This window comes from Pseudopodoces humilis, chromosome 2 (genome assembly GCF_049639895.1).
Source record: "Pseudopodoces humilis isolate 2021_Gansu_Grassland_sample_001 chromosome 2, ASM4963989v1, whole genome shotgun sequence".
Classification (NCBI taxonomy): domain Eukaryota; kingdom Metazoa; phylum Chordata; class Aves; order Passeriformes; family Paridae; genus Pseudopodoces; species Pseudopodoces humilis.
In genome coordinates, this window is record NC_142201.1 from 3,204,696 (window position 1) to 3,222,360 (window position 17,665).

The 17,665-nt window shown below is 49.1% G+C and overlaps 1 protein-coding gene across 4 annotated transcripts in view; it reads left to right on the top strand.

Moving 5' to 3' along the window:
* Positions 1-808: 808 nt before the first annotated feature.
* The window catches only part of B3GALT5 (beta-1,3-galactosyltransferase 5), a 33,895-nt gene continuing 17,038 nt past the window's right edge, over positions 809-17,665 (top strand). For 2 of the 4 annotated variants that reach the window (XM_088068743.1, XM_005526620.3), the window contains exons 1-3: positions 809-911; positions 14,876-14,985; positions 15,676-15,826. The gene's annotated coding sequence lies outside the window, so the exon portion shown is untranslated. Of the gene's footprint in view, positions 912-14,875; positions 14,986-15,675; positions 15,827-16,261; positions 16,374-17,665 lie in introns of all 4 variants that reach the window. The other 2 variants (XM_088068737.1, XM_088068733.1) reach the window with 2 other exon arrangements.

The window sequence follows — 17,665 nt, forward strand, 5'->3', positions numbered from 1 at the left end:
GAAATTAATAGATCAGCTTGAGAGAGAAAAGAGGGAGACTGTTTTTATGCAGTGAGTCAGGGAATTTTGGAATTTGTCGTCACAGGATGTTATGGAAGGTGAGAGTGTCAATGTGTCCAGGATGGGATTGGGCAATGTTAGGAACAGGAGGCTCATAAATGGATACTACAGCTTGGGATGTGTCCACAACATCCTTAATCCAAGGAATCACAGATGCTGGGGACTGGGGGCAAAAGGATTTAAATATATCAGACTTGCTATTCCTGAATAGTTTTTCCCATTTCCACTTTGAAAGACGCAATACCAGGTTAGGTGAGGCACTGATTTTAGCATTTCTTATATTCCTGCAGGTAATTCCTCTTCCTAGGGAAAATTTTCCCCATCTCACCAGCAGCCAAATCAGGACACCAGTAATTGCTGCAGAGCTTTTGAGCAGGACTTCTGGGAGCAAAAGTGGACAATATAAACACAGAACTTGTTAATCACTCTGGAAATGAGGTAAATCCAATGTGTTCTGTGCCTTGATGTATTCCCAGGCTGCCTAAGCTTGCCGTGGCTGATGAACCACAAGCTCCACTTTTCCCCCCAGAACAAAATCCCTGAGTGCAGTCAGGACATCAGGCAGGGCTGCAGGCTTTGGGACAAAACCCACCACACTTTGCACGTTCTTGTTCAGGCAGAAATACAGCGGTGATCTTCTGGAGAGGGTCTAATCTGGGAAGGCTGGGAGGGAATGTGAGGAATGCTGAGCCTCCCACGTGGGAGGGACACACTGCCCTGGTCTTCAGCTGGTGACTGGGGTGAAACAGCAAACAGGATTGAGGAAGATCCTACAGCCAGCACAGAAATTTGGGGCCATCCTTGGGATCAGCAGGTGCTGGTCATTCTTCCTGCCAGGAGAAAAGGAGGCTGTGAGTATGCCAAGGATAAACTTGGGGCCGGCTGCTGCTTGGTGGTTTTAGCCATAACATTAATTCTGCTTACATAAGCTTAATACTTTCTGCAGTAATTTAGTGCAACTGGGCAAAGAATTCAATCTTTTCTAAACTACAGCTGAAGGAAAACCAGCAGCACGAATTTGTGAGCTGTTGGCTTAAATGCACTTGGAGGAATACTGTCTGCATTTTTGTATTCCTGTTTTACTGGGAGAAGGCAACTGCAGCTGGTTAAGGCAGAGCACATGGCGTTTCACAGGCCTCAGGAATCCATGGATGCAAAACCCTTCCAGTGCACCCCAGTTACACACAAACCAGCAGGCTGGACTTTTTTTTGTGGTTTTTTTGGTGACACTTTGGTATGTAAAGCATTTTCCTTGGATGATTGATGCTTGAAACTTCTTGTATCCTGAAACAAGCTAAAATTAGAAAGGCTTCAAGCTATGCTTCCTACAGATCCATATATGTCATAGGATGTGGCTGTTGGCACTTTAGGATGATTGATTGTCAAGTTTCACAGGCTGCTGAAGTGTAAAAGACGTGATTTTGAGTACCATGGCAAGCAACAAAGTGGATAGGGTTCGTCAATTGTTTGTTTCGTGGGAAAATAAATGTGAGGTGCTTCACTGTGCTGCTAATAAAGGGTTTGGAACTGCAGGTCCAAAGGCAACTTGGGCCATGGATGAGAGCACTTCTGAGCCAACAAACTGTGTGAGAGATTTTCTCCTAAGAAAACTCTTTGTGAAATTCATTGGAGAGGAATTAAACAGCTCAGGAGCTTTGCCAGGGCAGTGCCAGCCCCCAGTCAGGGTTTCTGGACACTTTTCCAGCCACCACATCTGTTCATCCACCTTCCAAGTAATAAAACTCGATTCCAGGCTTCTCTTTAATGTGAGAATATCAGTGTTAAAGGAGGTAAGTCTGTCTGTCTGCATCCTTTGACAGCTTCAGGAGGCTGGAAATATGCTTGATATATCATCTGGGAAGCTGAGAACTCAAGACAGTTATTCCTTCAGGGAGCAGATTGTGAGTTTTAGGTTTGATGTCAAATATCCTGAAGGATGCTTGTTGTTCCCATCATTGCCAAGCAAGAAGCAAAGGGAGGGAGCAACAAATCACAGCTGAGACTCATTTTAACAAGTTCTTGTCTCCATTTAGCTCAGGGGAAAGTAACTCATTGGTTACTCAAGGTGCAGAGCTGGATGACACCAATCAAGGGCACAGGAGACCAAATCAGGTGTGGAGAACTGTGGTGATGACTTTCAGTCACTGGGAATTTGGGATCATTTAGGCTGGAAAAGACCCTTGAGATCACTGAATCCGACCATAAACTTAACACTGCCAACACCACCACTAAAAAGTGTCCTTAAGAGTCTCATCTTCAATTTCAAATAGCTCCAGGTATAAAAGTAGGAAGAAAGTGTGGAGAGATGAAGGATGAATCTCTGAGAACATCTGGGACTGCTTTAGACACCACAGTTTCTTTGAGGCACTGTACCTGTGTCTTTCAGGATGTTTGATTTGTGAGGAATCACCCTGTCACTAGATTTAAGAGAAGCTGAGTTTTGATACCAGCTCATCCAAGCCCATTCTTGACCACAGACTACCCAGGTAACTTCCTTGCACCTTGATTTCCCCATGAAAGGAAGAAAATATTGCAGAGAATTTGAGGGAATTAAAATCAAAGTATCAATGCACTGATTAAAAGATGAAAGCACCTTCTTCCTTTGATAAGATTATTTACTTCTCAGTTGTCCATTCCCCTTTAGAAATGATGACATTTTTCCCCCCCATCATATTGATATCTGACAGCCATCAAACCTTCTCCTTCATGCTGTTTTCACTGCTTTCTCACCAAACCCTCCTATTAAGCAGCCTGCAGGAGAAATGGAGGAGAATATGGTCACCTTTCACTCCTTTTTGCTCACTGGATGGCCGTGAAGGTTTCCTCCAACCTTGATGTTTCTGTGATTCCGTGACATTTTAAAGCAGAACAGAACTTCTCTGTGTTTCCTCCTTCACTGAAAAGGTTTGGAACATTACTGAGACTGCAGAGGCTACGTCCTTAGAGGAAGATGTCACACAGAGTGCCTTCCTGCCAGCTAGCTGGATATTTTGCTGAGAAGTGTGGAAAAAAAGCTGTTAGCACCTCTCCTTCCTCAGGAAAACCCAGCTCCAGAAAAAAGGAGGCACAAAACAATGCAAGAAACTAGAAGAATTATTATTTTTTTTTTTAACCTTTTCTTGTTTCTCCATAACTGTGTAGCACCAGAGCGAAGCTCTGTGGATCAAAGAGAAACCAAATCCCAAAGAAAGGATCTTCTCCCCCTCCACAACTCCCTGACAGGAGGGTGGTGCCAGGTGGGGGTCAGGCTCAGCTCCTGGGTGACAAGTGACAGGACAAAAAGAAGTGACCTCAAGTTGCACCAAGGGATATGAGGGAAAATTTATGCAAGGAAAGCATTGTTGAGCATGGGAACCAGCTGCCCAGGGCAGGGCTGGGGCCACCATCCTTGCAGGGATTTAAAAGCTCTGCAGATGTGGCACTTGGGGACGTGGTCAGTGGTGGCCTTGGCAGTGCTGGGGGAACGGTTCTTGATGATCTCAAAGGCCTTTTCCAACATAAATGATTCCATGATTCCAAGACAGATACCAGGACACATCGGAGCTCAGAGTGCACAAGGAGAGGGTGAGGGTGGCTGTGGAACCCCTGAGCTGTGGGGCTGGGGAAAAACACGGTGGTTTCTGCCCTGCTGAACTCCAGGAATGGGATCCTGGCTGGATGCCATTGTCCTGTCAGCTCCAATTTGCTCTGCTGGGGCTCTGCAGGTGAGCTGGAGCCGTGTGCTGAGCAGTGCTGAGCCCGGCTGTTGCCAGCCTTAGCCTTCAAAATCACATTACCCTGATAAAATGTGCAGTCCTGGAGCTCTCCAGGCAGCACCAAGCACACGAGCTGCCTTCTTTCCCAATGCCCAGCCTGTGTTTCCCTTACCCCCCACCACGGGGATTTTTTTGTTTATTTGATATTTTATTTTAACAAAAGTGAAGCTACCTCCACAATAGGCTCCAAATAAATAAATAAAACAGGCATATTCTCTTCCAGCACCCCTGTGGCTGGGGGGGGATTACAGTTTTTGCATGGCATTGCACATGAGTGATTCCCAGCAGGAATATTGGCTTTCTGTAGGAGCCAGTATTTTTCCATTAGCATTAGAGTCTTGCTGGATTTAAATGATGGCTCGTGCTGCACCCAGTTGAAATGGGTTGGATGGTGGTATCTGTGTGGTCTTAATCAGATAAATCACTATGAGAAAATTATATTCAGCTTCTGGCCAGCCTCAGGCTGGTTTTGGGGGAGTTGCCAGCGTGGCCCATCCAAAGACAAATACAGGAGGTGGAGGAAGTAGCTCTTGAAGGGCCAAAATTTGGGTGGTGAGGACACCACCACCTGATCCCCAGCACTGGGAGAGGAGAAGGTTGTGGGGAAGGAGGAGGAACATGCCCAGGGTACAGAAAACCTCCAGGGGTGGGTCCTGGGGACCGTGTTTGGCTGCCTGTGCCAAAGAAATGTGAAGTGGCAGGGTGCTGAGGAGCACTGCCAGAGTGGAGGAAAATGGGGCAGCATCCCAGGGAAGAGTGAAAGATCCCCAAGTACAGATATCAGATAAAATTCAGTGGCATGGAGTCCCCACATAACTTCTTTGGGGGCTAATAAGAATTTCTGCTACCAACTGGGATCCTGTCCTCCTAGGACTGGCCCAGCAGGCAGAGTTTTGTGTGCACAGGTTTGTCTCCAAGCTGTGGGGAGCTGTAACGTGATGCAGCCGTAGCAAAGAGGAATGTGATGAGTAGATGTCCCAAGGAGTTATTTTCAGAAGTAAAAGGGATACCTAGTCACATTGCAAAGCACTGCCCTGGCACCTCCTTTGGGGCAGGTCCTGTGCAATGTTTGAATCCTGACCAAAAAGATTAAATCAGTTAAAGGTTAAATCTGAAGAGATCAGGGAGAAGCCATTCCAGTTATCCAGTCTGGCACCCTCCAATTTATGAGAGGAGGTAACAGGACCTTGGTTGGAGTAGAGCAGCAACAGTTCCAAATTGGAAATTCCCAAAAATCGTGGATAATGGAAGTTGTTTCATATTCAGGAACAGAGAAAACATAAAGCTGGAGAAGGAACTTAGTCAGGAGGAAGGGACAATAACATCTCTTTGGCAGCACTGTGTGTGTCAGGGGGAGCATGGGGTGTGAAGCAGACAAAGACAACAAATAATGGGTGTACAGGAGCTGGAGTGTGCTAAAAGCACCTGGAAAGAGTGAATTCAGCCAGTGTTTAATGTCCTTAGCAAATTATTCTGCACTCCTGTTCTAGGCAGTGCGTTTTTAACCCGTGGCGATCTTTCCCCAACTGTTACCATTCCAAACCTCAGCATCAACCTCTTGCCTAAGAGTAAGAGCTGAAACCACAGATATTTTGGTGCCTGCAGTCTGAAGGGGGGTGTGCTGGAACCGTGTGTGCTACAACTCGAGCATCAGAGAGCCTGGCAGACACTGGATCCCTGTGGTGTCAGAAACCTGCGCTGGGATAATCCCCCGGGAGGTGCCGGAGCCTCTCTGGGGACAGTCCCCACCTCACAGTGCCCAGGCTGGCAGCAGGGCTTAGTGACATGCCAGAGATGAAGGTCAGAGACTCCTGAAGGCTGCCCTGTCAGGCTGTATTTTATGTTTCCAAATTAGACGCTGAGCTGGCGGCAGAAACTCGGGAAGTTCTTCCTTCCTTGGGGCCATCACCTCTGGGATCGTGTCCCCGAGCCCCCTGAGGTGAGACCCCACCTGCAGAGCTGCCCCAGCCGTGGGACCAGCCCAGGGAGCAGCTGGAGCTGCTGGAGAGAGCCCAGAGGAGGCTCCAGGATGAGCAGAGGGATGGAGCAGCTCTGCTGGCAGGAAAGGCTGGCCCAGCTGCCATTGTTCAGCCTGGCCAGGAGAAGCTTTGGGCTGAGCTCAGGGTGGCCTTGCAGGGCCTGAAGGAGCCCCAGGAAAGCTGGAGAGAGACAATTGCCAAGGGATGCAGGGATAGGACACAGGGACTCAAACTGCCAGCGAGTGGGATTAGATATTAGTTGGATATTAGAGGTTGGATATTAGGAAGAAATGTTTTATTGTTAGGGTAAAAAGCACTAGAACAGGTTTCCTAGAGAAATTTTGGATGCCTCATCCCTGGAAGCATTTCTCAGTGACATGGCTTGCTCACAGAAAGAAAACCCCAAGAGCTGCCCTTGGGTCATAAACTGTGACTCCAGCAGGAGTAGGTTTTTTCCCCTGTGAGTTTGATGAGCTTTTTGTAGAAGGCATTTCCTCTAGAGGAGTTCGATTAAAACAGAAAGGTTCCACAGAAGCAAAGGTCAATGACCCTCTCATATTTTACCTGAATTTTTATTAAAAAGAAGTGTTTTCCCTCTTCCTTTGTGTGCAAGGCCTGGGAGACACCCTGTGTGTTGAGAAGATGCCAAAAAGGGAACTTGTAATTCCCGTAGCCCCTGTCCCTGCTGCCAAAGCTTAGCCATGCAAACCCAGTGAAAAACTCCAGAGTCTCCAGCTGCTTCAAGATTTGATGGTGTAATATTTGAAGCCCAACAGTGACTGAATCCCTAAAACCAGGGAGCTGATTTAGGGGGCAAGAGGAAACAAGGACAGGTATATTTACTGCTCATCGAGGTTTTACTGCTCTGTGTGAAAGATTAATGAGCTCTGAACTTGTGGGCAGCCAGTTTTCCTGCTAAAGGAGCTGGAGGGGGTGCTGACACCCTCATGTCCGGGTGAGCACAACACACCCTGATCTGGGTGGGTCATGGTTTTGATTTCCTGAAAAAAAAGAGGGATTGAGAGGGGGAATTTAAACTAGAGGCCACATAAAATATTTATAAGCAGAGCAAGTTGTAGTATCTGCAGTTTTTTTTTTTTTTTAATGTTCTTTTCATGGAATCACAGAATTATTGAGGTTGGAAGTGAACTTCAAAATCTTCCAGTCTCACTATCAACTCAGAACCATCAAAATCACCCCTGAACCACATCCCTAAGTGCCACATTCAGACACCTCTTGAACACTTCCAGAGCTGTCAACTCATTCCAGTGCCTGACCACTCTTCCAGGGAAAAAAGTTATTTCTGTGTATCTAATCTGAACTTCCCCTGGCACAACTTGAGGCCATTTCCTCTCATTCTTTCACTTGAGAATAATTTTTCATGTTTAAAAAATGCCATTCTTGTAAAGTCACAGGGCAAGGAAGCCCTCAGAAGGAAATCTATAAACACTCAGCTGGACCCTGCCCTTGTGGTGGACACCTTGGAGCTCGAATTTCATGGGGCAAAATGAAAGAGGGATGAAGTAAAAAACAAAAACTGTGGCCACCCTGGCTGCAAGAAGACCTGAACCCTGTGAGGGGGCAGGGAGCAGAGATTGGGGCTCTTCAGTCTGGTATTTGAGCAGGGTCTTCTCTGCCAGCCATTTATTTTATTTAGTGACTCTAAATATAATCAGGGTATCCCCCTGTGCAAGGTGAGGGATGCAAGCAGCAGCCCAGGATGCAGAAATGAGGGAGGTCCTCTCCAGAACCAGACATCTTTCACAGAAGGAGTGTTGGTCACAACAACCCCCCGGACCTCCAGGCTGGGCAGAGGGGCTGGAAAAGCCCTGGGGGTGCCGGTGCCAGGGGCTGGACACGAGCCCAGGGGTGCCCAGGTGGGCAAGAGGCCCCTGGCCCCTGGGCTGGGTGAGGAATTGTGTGTCCAGCAGGAGCAGGGCAGGGATTGTCCCTCTGTGCTGGCTCTGAGAGGCCCCTCGAGGGCTGGCTCCAGTTGTGGCTGGTGCAGGAGAGCCCTGGAGGGGCTGGAGCGTGTCCAGGGCAGGGAACGGAGCTGGGAAGGGGCTGGAGCCCCAGGAGGGGCTGAGGGAGCTGGGAAAGGGGCTCAGCCTGGAGCAAAGGAGGCTCAGGGGGCCCTTGTGGCTCTGCACAAGTCCCTGGCAGGAGGGGACAGCCGGGGGGGTCGGGCTCTGCTGCCAGGGAACAGGGACAGGAGGAGAGGGAACGGCCTCAGGCTGGGCCAGGGGAGGCTCAGGGTGGACAGCAGCAGGAATTTGCCCATGGAAAGGGAGCTCAGGCCTTGGCAGGGGCTGCCCAGGGAGCTTTGCAGTGCCCATCCCTGGAGGTGTCACCTGGAGGTGGCACTCAGGGCTCTGGGCTGGGGACAAGGTGGGGACTGGGCACAGCTGGGACTCCATGGGCTGGGAGGGCTTTTCCAACTTTAATGATTCTGTGAATATCCTGCTCATCCACGAGGATCCTCACAAACCCTCATGAAACACAAAAAACCAGCTGGAAGCTGACTGCAAAGTAGATGTCAAGTGTGAATCAAATACCCAGGAAGTCATGGAGAAGATGGACATGTGTCTGACCAATACCCACTGTCACCACCTGAACAAAAAGCCCAATCCAAAACCCAGCACAGAAAAGGAAAAGTGTTTTTTTTAAATGTTTAAGTATTTAAAAAGCATTGATAAGTATTTGTGGAGTCAGGGGTGTTACTCAAGTTAAAAACCACTGCAAAAAATGCTTTGAGGGAACAGAAAATAGTGGGGTAGAGCAAGTGGATGGCGAACTGTACTGACAAACATGGTTTCCCCTAAAAAAATGGGATAAAAGAGTTATAATTTCAGATGCTGACATGGCAATATGTTTTAGATCAGTTCCAGATCTCAGAAATAGGAGTAAAAATATAAATAATCTAAATAAGAATATAAATAAGAACTAGATCTTCACTGAATGGCATTTTTTTCTTTTGTGAAAAACACATTTCAGTCCTTGGAATTCATCTTGAATCAGAGTGGAAACCTTTCAAAAAGAGTCACAATATCAAAAATACTTCATTTCTGTTGAGCTTCTAGGAGAACTTTTTTGAATTTCCAATTTCTTTGAAGGTAATACAGTATCACATTTCCTTTGCATCCCATTTTATCCCAGTGCTGTGCCCAGCAGCAGATGAACTCGTGATCAGCTGGGTTTGGAGCCTTCTGCTCTACACAGGGCTCTGCAGGACATGTGCAGGGCAGGGTGGGCTTTTTTTTTTAAATTTGGAAACTTTGGTGTACTTGGTTTCAACCCAAATGACCTGAAACTTCCCTCCTGACAAGCCCTTGTTTTGCACCAGATCAAAAAATATTCCATTTGGACACCTTCCCCTTGGCTTTGGCTCTCTTGCTGGCCCAGAACAGGAAGAGGCTGATAATAAATTAAAAAAAAATAAAAGCACAATGAACGCAGCAGTTCAGAAGGATCCATTTGTCAGAGCCATAACTGAGTGAACATTTTTTGGCACTTCAATCAGGCTCCATCAAAACCTCCATCTCCTTCTCTGCACCAGATCACGGGGCTCAGTCGGGGCTGAGGAAACATTTGCAGGCAGAGAAGGCTGGGAGTGGGAGTTTTATTAAACCTGTTTTCAGTCATTGTTTCCCCGTGGGGAGGCTGCAGATCCTCTGCTCCCAAAGAGGGGTCCAGGCCTGGATGGCCCCATGCTGACCCTGCAGCAGATCCCAGCTCTTGGGCTCCATCCTCTGAGCTCCAGGGTGATCCCTGACCTTCCCCTGGGCTTTTCATGCCCACTGCCTCACTACTCACCCTTTCCCTTTTCCCCTTTTTCCCTTTCACTTTTTCCCTTTTTTCCTTTTTCTTTCTCCCTTTCCCCCCTTTTTCCTTTCCCCCTTCCCCCTTTTCCCTTTCCCTTTTTCCTTTTCTCTTTCCTTTTTTCCCTTTCCCTTTGTTCCTTTATTTTTTTCTTTTTTTCCCTTGATCTCTTTTTCTTTCCCCTTTTCCCCTTTCCCTTCTCCCTTTTCCTCCTTCCCTTTTTCCTTTTACGTTTTCCCTTTTCCTCTTTCCCTCTTTTTCCATTTTTCCCTTTTCTTTTTCCTTTCCCCCTTTCCCTTTTTACCTTTTTCCTTCTTTTCCATTTTTTTTTAATTATTATTTTATTTATTTTTTTTATTTAAAATGAGCAAACAGGGGGAAAAAATTCACAAACTTCCAGCTAATTGCATAGTGGGCAGAGACCAAAAAAAAAAAAAATTAAAAAAAATTAAAATTAAAAAAAATAATAAAAAAAAAATCTGCTTTCCTTATTCCTTCAGGCAGAAGCCTTGGAGTGTGTGATTTGATTACCATCACTGCAAGGGCAGAGCTCTGTGCCTGCTGGCAGAGAGGACAGTTCTGGGGGGCTCAGGGGTCTCCTGCTCCTCACAGCCAAAGGCTCCTTCCAGGAGAGCTCCAGGCACCGCAGGCACTGAGGGGAGGTTGTGCTGCACTTCTCTGGTGGCCCCAGCACTCCATAACCTGCACTACTTATTGAAACAAGCCTTAATTAAAGCCTAAATGGCTCCAAGCCTAATCCCCCTAAGCAAAAGGAGGGGTGTGGGAAGGTCTGGTGGCACTTGGGAGCACAAGTGCCACGCTTTTGTCCATGGGCTCTGCTGGCCCCGTGCCCCAGGAGGGGAATGGAAGTGAAGGGGAGAGCCAGGGGGGCTCAGGCCCTGGAAAGCGGCTCAGGACACGGGGTGAGATCAGCTGAGATGGCTCAGCCAGGCTGGGGGGGATGAGGAATGAGCTGCCTGACCTGGGTAAGTCATGACTGAGGCCAAACCCGTGAGCCCTGGCCAGGGAGAGGCCAGCAGGGATGAGGATGAGGATGGGCTGAAACCCCCGGTGCCCTGGCTGCCAGCCCCGAGTCCACCCTCAGAGGGCAGGGAGAGCTGAAAGCCACACAGAGGCAGGGTTCACCCTGCTCTTCCAGGTGGTGAGATGCCTTTGGCATCTTCAGAAAGGATTTTGGGCAGGAATTGTTCCCTGGCAGGGTGGGCAGGGGCTGGGATGGAATTGCCAGAGCAGCTGGGGCTGCCCCTGGATCCCTGGCAGTGCCCAAGGCCAGGCTGGACATTGGGAGCTCCTGGGACAGTGGGAGGTGTTCCTGCCATGGCACTGGATGGGCTTTAAGGTCCATTTCTAATTCTGGGATTCTATGACCTTATCAACACCCCCAAATATCTTCAAGGCAGGTGCCAAAGGGATGGGGCCAGGCTTTTCAGTGTTGCCCAGCAAAAACTGCAACACACAAAGTTTCACCTGAATATGAAGGAAAACTTTCCTGTGGTGGTGACAAAGTGTTGGAAGAGGCTGTCCAGAGAGGCTGAGGAGTCTCTTTCTCTGGAGATACTCAAAACCTGCCTGGACATGATTCTGTCAGCAGGAAAAACCTTTCTGTGCTCTGAGGCATTAAAGTAGGACAGGAGGCAGCCCCAGGAGCATTGATGGGTACAGGAGTCAGCTCTGGGGATAGTACACAACGCTGGCTACCCGCTTATCATATTAACTGCTGGTGCTGAGAGGTATTTAGGCCTTGTTTGCACAAGTTGTAGTAGAATTTTACATATTTGATGTAATTTAGTGAGCATTGTTCCACCCCCCACCCCCCCTGTGGCAGAGGTGCTGGTATAAAATCAGTGAATTTAAATCATGCAGAGTGAGGTACCTGGAGTGTCTTGTCTGCCAAAGGTGTGGGCTTAGAACTGCAGAATCACAGAGTGGTTTGGGTTGGAGGGAACCTTAAAATTCATCCCATTCCACCCCTGCCATGGGCAGGGACACCTTCCACTATCCCAGGCTGCTCCAAGCCCCATCCAGCCTGGCCTTGGACACTTCCAGCCATTGGGCAGTCACAGCTGCTCTGGGCAAAACCCATCAATTTTGCATCAGTAGAATTATAACCCTGTGAATCTGAGGGTAGAAACCATTTTGCTGCCTTACAAGTAGGTTTTACTGGAAATAATTTTCCTCGTTATTAGATTGATCCGCACTGCTGATGTGTCTTTGTAAGAAAAACTGCACCCATTGAAGGTGCTGAGGCTGTTATTTCAACAAAACTACTCCTCCTGATTGAAATAAATCTGTAGTTTCCTGTAGAAAAGTCTTGAAAAGCTCTACATGAAAACTGGGTTTGATTTAGCATAAGAGTGAATATCCTTCCAGTGCAGTCAGGCAGTGAAGCCACCAAAACATCCCATTCCTACACCAAGTGGCAGAGTGTAAATCAGTGACCCTCTTCATCTACAAGAGCTCCTGAGCCTGTCCCCAAGCTGCCTTATCAGCACATGTGTTCAGGGAAACCCAAGGACAGAGCTCCTACTCACATTTCTCATCCTGGTGAAAAAACAAAAGGTAGCAAACCTCAACCCCAGCAAACAATGGCAACTTTTGGTGGGTGTTTGCAGCCTGACCTTATCCCTGCCTGTCTTTCACTCTGGGAAACTCGGGTGTGGAAAGATTTACTGTCACTTAGCCAGGCCATGTCCACCCAGACTCAGAGGAGAGGACAACACGGAGCCACCGCTGCAGCCAGCGACTCAATCTGCCAAATTTCTGCTTGAAGAATGGATGGGGAGTGCTGGGGGGCTGAGTTTGGCTTGGAAGGCAGAAACACCCCTTGGTTCAAGCAGAAATTTAAGTCATACGAGGAGGGGTTTATGGGGTTTTTTCGCCTGGAGAAAAGGAGGCTCAGAAGGGACCTTGTCACTCTCTGTGGCTCCCTGACAGGAGGGGACAGCCAGGTGGCCTCTGCTCCCAGGTGCCAGGACAAGAGGGAATGGCCTCAAGTTTTGCCAGGGGAGGCTCAGGTTGGACATCAGGAAGAATTTCTTCACTGAAAGGGTGATCAGACATTGGCAGGGGCTGCCCAGGGAGCTTTGCAGTGCCCATCCCTGGAGGTGTCACCTGGAGGTGGCACTCAGGGCTCTGGGCTGGGGACAAGGTGGGCATCCAGCACAGCTGGGACTCCGTGGGCTGGGAGGGCTTTTCCAACTTTAATGATTCTGTGAATATCCTGCTCCATGAGCCCCACCTCCTCCTCATCCTCTTAACAGCATCCACTCTCTCTTCTCTCTCTTTTTTTTTTTTTTAATTTGATCTGGCCTCTTTTGATGAGTAAGGGAACAGGAAGATTATGGTTTAAGTATATAATTTTCATTTGATGTGACAGGTTAAAGCTATGTGCATTTAGAGCAGGCTTAGATTATTTTAGTTCAATTGCAACACTGATTTAGGCCCTGACTCACTCTTTGAGGCCTGACTTCATGTAGATATATGTTGGCTTAAATCTACTGCTGGTGAACTGCAGGCACATGTGTGCATTGCTCTGCTGAGATGCTGGGGTAGGGGTGGACTCACACAGCAAACACAGCCCTGAATCAGAGGCAGGGAGAAGTAGATTGTGCTTGTTGGGTGGGGTTTTTTTTCCCCCCAGCACAAAGGCCATATTCCAGAGTTTATTTTCCATCCCCCTGTGCCCCTCCCAGACACTGGGCTGTGTAATCTGCCCGTGCAGCGAGTGCTTTGAGGCCGAGTGCCCTGGAGCCTCCCTGGCTTTGCTGACAGCTGGGCAGCCTAAAAACCGTGGAGAAGCAAATTGCTAAAACTCACAGAGCAGGCTGGGAGCAGTGACCTGGAGGTGACTGGCCTGGCTGGAGGGAGTGGAAACTGCCTTACATGGATTGGCAATGCGTTCTCCCCTGTACAGAGCCCCTGTGAGCCCCCAGGGTGGTGCTGCAGCCAGCTCTGGGTGCCCAGCATGAGACACACGTGGAGCTGATGGAATGAGAACAGAGCAGGGACATGAGGATGAGGGGCTGGAGCGCCTCTGCCATAGAGACAGGCTGGGAGAGCTGGGATTGTTCAGCCTGGAGAAGAGAAGGCTTCAGGGAGATCTTTGAGACACCTCAGTTAATGCATTACAAGAGAGTTGGAGAGGGGATTTTCACAAGGGCCTGGAGTGACAGGAGAAGGGGGAATGGCCTTGAGCTGAAGGAGGCCAAGGCTAGAAGAGATATGAGAAAGAAATTGTTCCTTCCCTGGCAGGGTGGGCAGAGCCTGGCACAGGGTGCCCAGAGCAGCTGGGGCTGCCTCTGGATCCCTGGCAGTGCCCAAGGCCAGGCTGGACATTGGGGCTGGGAGCAGCTGGGACAGTGGGAGGTGTCCCTGCCATGGCAGGGGTGGGATGAGATGATCTCTAAGGTCCTTTCCAACCCAAATCATTCTGTGATTCCGTGATTCTCAGTTTAGGGCTGTCCTGATGGCAGTGTGATGCTCAGCAGCGATGTGGGCAGAGGTTGGGGCTCCAGCCCCAACACTGTTTTCCTGTTTTCCATGGGAAAGTGCCTCATTTCCAGGTGGAGGGAGGATAATTTGTATGCAGAAGCTTTTGTGTGTTCAGTGGCTGTTGGACTTTATAGGTCAGCCTGTGACAAAGGAAGTGCTAGCACTTTCCCAAAACTAAAGGCAAGGTTTTTTTAGGAACTTGGAGTACAAAGGAGAGAGTCATGCATGCAGAGGGAGGCACAGACATTCTTAGGTGCCTTAGCTAATGCTTTCTTATTACAGGAAACTAAAGCTACCTGGGAGTGTTTCTTTGAATAATTAAGAAAAGAAAAAGCTTTGTGGGGCAGTCCTTTCTGCAGCAAATCTGGAAGTGGATCTGGACCTCTCCTCTCACTCTTGTTTCTCAAAGTACAACAAGCAAACAGCGTTTTGTGTGTCTCCTTAACTACATCCCTCCATCTCCAGCCTTGGAGTGGAGGGGGAGGAGAAAGGGAGCTGCCAGCAGCTCTCAGTGATTGATTCGTCTCGTGTTTTCCTATGCTGCGCTCTAACAACCCGCTTCAAAAATAATAATAATAATAAGAAAAAAAGACAATGACAAATCAAAGCGAATATCTTCTCGCTAGAAATTCAAAGTGCCCTGGGTCGTCCCTGAGTATTTTGCTATTAAATGTGCGGCTTTATCCATAACGTTTGTCTGGGAGTTTTTGGGAGTTTTTGGTTGTTTTTTTTTTTTTTCTCCTGCTGGAGCTCGCAGCGTTTAGAAGAGCAATGTCTTTTCCCCCGGAGCCATTTGCTTCGATAATTGTTGTGGTGTGAAGCTGTCGCCGGCTGCTGTCACCGGGGGACAGTTCACAAAGGTAAAGGCGCTGCAGTTCCCCACGTGCTCCGAGTGTTGGAAGTGCCCTGGGAAGGGATGGGGTGTCCCGCCTGGACTCGGGCTTTGCCCTGAAGCACAAGCTGGGCTGTGCCGGGGGCTGAGGGCTGTCCTGAGCCCCGACAGCTCCGGGGACAAGCAGAGCCGGGGTCCGGGGAGGGGGGCGGTGAGGGATGCTGTCCCCCCGGGGAATGCACGGGGTGAGGTTCGCTCCCCTTCCCTCCTTCCTTCCTTCGCCCTTTTCCCCGGCTTGCCATTCCCCATCAGGATAAACCCCTCGGAGGGTGCCTTGGTGCGGGATTTCGAGCAGAGGGGGATTCCTGTCCCTGGAGCGGATCCAGGCAATCGGGAGCGCCCAGCCGAACTTTCCCAGCGCCGGCAGCGGCTCTGACACCATTCCCAGCTCCCGGCAGGACGCTGCTTCCCCCCTCCCACACAAAATACCCCCAATAAAAACATTTCCAGCCAGCTCCTAACCTGCCCTTCCCTGCGATGGAGCCGCAGCGCTTCAGCGGGTCTGATACCCACGGGAGAGGGAGGGAGGGAGGGAGGGAGGGAGGGAGGGAGGGAGGGAGGGAGGGAGGGAGGGAGGGAGGGAGGGAGGGAAGAGGCAGGCAGGGAGTTCGGGTTACGGCTGCCGCATCGCCGCCTTCCTTCGCTTCTGACTCCGGAGACGCGGCCGAGGATGAGCCCCTGGCCGGGGCTGCGGGGGGACAGGGACACAGCCGGGCAGCTGTAGCCTCCATCCCGCCGGGAAGAGCCGCCCGCCGCCGGAGGATGCGCTGGGAGAGCCTGGGGAGAGGAGCTGCCTTCCCCAGCTCCAGGTAGGAGCGAGAGCAGGGACTCCCTGTGTCCTTTCCCTTTCCCCAGGTAGTACCATGAGCAGGGACTCCCTGCGCCCCTTCCCCAGGTAGGACCATGAGCAGAGATTCCCTATGTCCTTTCCCCTTCTCCAGCCACTCCCACCCGTGGATGTGCCCTCGGAGCCTCCTCTCCCACTTTCCCAAACTCCCGCGGTGGGTGGGGAGAGGGAGAGGAGAGCTGTGACCCTGCTTGGAAAGCGGGATCCAAATCCAGACCTCTCTATCCAGGGATGTCCCCAGCAGTGTGTGGCCCCAGGCGGCTCCGGACCGCGATGTCCATCCCCTGGTAAAAGGGGTAATTAGCACCAGGGCAACCACCGGGGGTGAAAACGTCCTAATGAGTAATCTCACTTGCAAGATTTAATGGGTGTTTTACACGGGTGAACATTTTGGCAGCCCCACAGAAAGACCAGGATCAGTTAGGACAAAGCCAGGGCAGTGTTCTCCTCCCTGTCCTGCTGGGAGCTTGGATGAAATGCTGAAAAAAAAGAAGATCCACGAGGCACAGGTAAGTAATTAAAAAAGCAGCCACTGGACCTGATCCCACAAACATTTCTGTGAATAATCAGCACTTTTAAAGCCAAGAAGTTATTGACAAAGGAAGGGCCCCACGGTTGGATTTGTGTTCCTTTGCCCAGGAAAATTTTTCCTCCCGAAGTATCAGACTTGATGCTTTAACAGACACGTGAATGCAAAGAATTGGCTCAACTGTTAGAGAATTATAAAGTTCCAAACACCAAAAAATGACTGTGCCAAGAGGCAGCATGAAACAAAAGGGCAAAGCATGAGCACCAGGCTCACCTGTTCCAAGTGCTCCCCCAGCTTAAAATAGGGGGAGAAAAAAAACCATCTGCAAGCTAACATCCTAACCCTCATCCTACAGTGATATATCATCAGGACTGAGCAGCACTCAGAGATTTAGGAGTGATAGTGGAGTATCTTTATTGGCAATTTTTCCCATTTTGAATTTTGAGTTTTTGAGTTCTGAGGTTTTGAGGGTTTTTTTTGTACAACCTGCATAATTATCACTTCTCTACAGTGCTATTTTACTTCTTCCTTCATGTATCTTGAGACTGTTTCCAAGGGAGAAGAGCAAGATCCTCATTCTATCTGAAATACCATTTTCAGTTTCATTTCTCTTTTGCATTCAGATGAGGAAAAACAACAAGCACTACTACTTGTGAATGAGGCTGCAATAAATAATTTGGTTTGGGGCCACAGAATTTTTGAAGAATGGTGCTTCTATAACTCAGAGAACTGGACTTTTGGAGTCCTGACAGTGGCAACAAAAGCCTAAGGAAGAAATTTCCTCATGGCTTTGTTTATGAAGATAAGAGGAAAGTGAGTTGGATTTTATTCCTGTTCAACACAATGGAGCACAGGGGTTTACACAGGGTCAGGTTGCTCTGATTCATCCCATTGTGGACAGTTGCTTATCTGTGCTGAGATCTGGGGTTTGGAATAGAGCAAGTAGGATAAAATTGCTGATTCATGAGGCCATTCTGAAATAAGTTAAATATGCCCATTAGCATCAGTGATAAAAGGAACATAGGGGTATTGTAGGAATAGAGGGAACATTAAAAGAAGAGCCTATTAGCATTGGAGAGAAATCCAGAGAGGGATGGTTGGTACTCAGCAGGTGAAGGGAGGACAGAGACAGGAGGAGAAGGCTTTTAGGCTGCATATTTAGGAAAAAAATACTACCAAAGATGAGAGAGAAAGAAGAAGTGCCCCAGGGCATTACTCTTTTCCTTGCCTGTGAGAGAGGATGCCCTTGGCTGGCTGCCTGCCAGCTGTGTT